This window comes from Mandrillus leucophaeus, unplaced genomic scaffold (assembly GCF_000951045.1).
Source record: "Mandrillus leucophaeus isolate KB7577 unplaced genomic scaffold, Mleu.le_1.0 Scaffold13, whole genome shotgun sequence".
NCBI classification, from domain to species: Eukaryota; Metazoa; Chordata; class Mammalia; order Primates; family Cercopithecidae; genus Mandrillus; species Mandrillus leucophaeus.
The window spans coordinates 2,588,669-2,590,650 of record NW_012101254.1 but is presented as its reverse complement, the minus strand read 5'-3'; the positions used below and the strand labels follow the sequence as shown (position 1 = coordinate 2,590,650).

Here is a 1,982-nt window from a genome sequence, read left to right as displayed (position 1 = left end):
GCTGCCAAGAAGCCTGCCCTGCCTTTTTCTCAGTCTGCTCCCACGCTGACAGCCTTCTCCTTTGACCATGCCAAAGAAGCCTGCCCTTTGCTGAAAGAAGAGGACCGGAAGGAGATCAACACCAAGGTACCTGGGGAGCGGGAGGAGGAGGAAGTGGGGCTGGAGTGGACCGCAGGCTACATGAAGGCAAGCATCTGAAGTATTCAAGAGTGGGACCAGCCACAGAGCAGAGCAAGGAGAATCTGAGGCAGTCACCCAAGTACTAAAGGCCAGAACCTGCAGACGGGGTTAGGGTGGGGGCTGGAGAAAGGATAGGGGCTGGAAGTGGGGTGGGGACCTGGGTGCAGGGAAGACTACAGAGGGTTGCTGAGGGGTAGCAGGGAGGAAGGAAGGAGGACAGGGAGTTTGCACAGGGCTCAGGAGGAAGCCGGATGTGGGGGAGAGAGCAGGATGCCTTAGGTGAACTGGGCTGCGTGGTTTGAACTAATACCCAACATAGCAAATGAGAGGCAGCTGACTCAGGTCTGATCAGCCACGGGCTGTGCTCCACGGACTGGCGAATACCTCACACTTCTCGGGTGGCCTTGGAAGGTGGTCATTTCCCTGGTTTGAACGAATTTAGTGAAGCTTGGGGAGTCACTGTAGTGAGGAGCCTGTGCTCATTCTTTGAAACAGAGAACATTCCAGGTCAAGAAGCGTATCTTGAAGGCCTCCTGGGTGCGTATTCTCTGTTAGAGACTGGGTGGCTGTGTAAGTCATCACCACAGCCCTCCCACCGCAGAGAGGACCACAGAACATGAAACATAAACATTCAGTGCAGCGAAACGAGCTCATCCTCCACCCCGCTTCTGTGCTCCCTCCCGTGGCCACATCGTAGGCCTTGGCATTCTAAAGTGTGTCCCCATAGCATGGTCTCAATTTCAAGCATCCCATTGGCTCACCACCCTCTCCTGTTGTTCTGCTCAATCCGGCTAATCCTTCAGTTCCAACACTTGTTCCCTCTCTGGCGTCAACGATATTCTCGTTGAAATGGGATCATTGCTATCAGCGTATCAGCTCTCTGTTACCTCTCTTATTTTAAGAAAGCAAAACAAAACCAAGACAAAATGATTGCTGCGTCTCTTTTCTCTCCCGAGTCCACGCCTAACAGGCATTAGTCCACACTCCCCACTGAAACTGCCCACGCTGGAGTCGCCAATGACCTTCATCTTCCCAAATGTAGCCACGGTTAGTCCTCGTCTACTTTGACCCCATCACAGCTTTTGACACGACTTGTGTCTCATCCTTGAATTCTCCAGCCAGGGATAGGGGTGAGGGGTGGCTCTTTTTTGGTCCTGACTACATGAAAGGCAGCTCCTTTCCAGCCCTTCTTGGCTGCTGCCTCCTCATCTCCCCCGCCTCTGGATGCTGGAACTGCCCCAGCGCTCAGCCCTCTGGCCTCTCGTCTATTTGTACTGACCCGCTAGATCCTCATCCAGTCCAGACATTAAGTACCATCTCTACGCTGAGGACTCCCACACCTCCCTCGCCAGCCTAGACCTTCCCTTGACCTCCAGACTAACATATTTAGCTGCTACTCAATACCTCTGCTTAAGTGCCTAATTATACTTCCAACTGACTGTGTCTAAAACTCAACCCTTGAATGCTCACCTCACAAAACCTCCTGTCTCCCCAGGGGACCCACTCAGCTCCAGCCTTCCAGTGGCTCAGGTCAACCATCTCGGGCATCCTTGGCTCCTCTCTTCCTCTCTTGCCCTGCACCTCATATATCAGTGAAGAGAGTGAGCTGCACCTTAGAAGCATGTTCAAAATCTGCCCACCCCACCACCCTTCATCACCGTCCAAGCCCCGCCACCTCTTGACTGGATGTTCAGCTGCCTCCTAACCACTCTTCCTGCTTCCAGGGTGAGGCTAGCTGCAGACTCTTCCTGCTTCCAGGGTGAGGCTAGCTGCAGACTCTTCCTGCTTCCAGGGTGAGGCTA

General features: G+C 53.7%; 1 protein-coding gene across 2 annotated transcripts in view; it reads left to right on the top strand.

Annotated features, from left to right (window-relative positions):
* Positions 1-1,982, top strand: part of FAM179A (family with sequence similarity 179, member A) — an 84,296-nt gene that overhangs the window by 36,026 nt on the left and 46,288 nt on the right. The window lies entirely within an intron of this gene.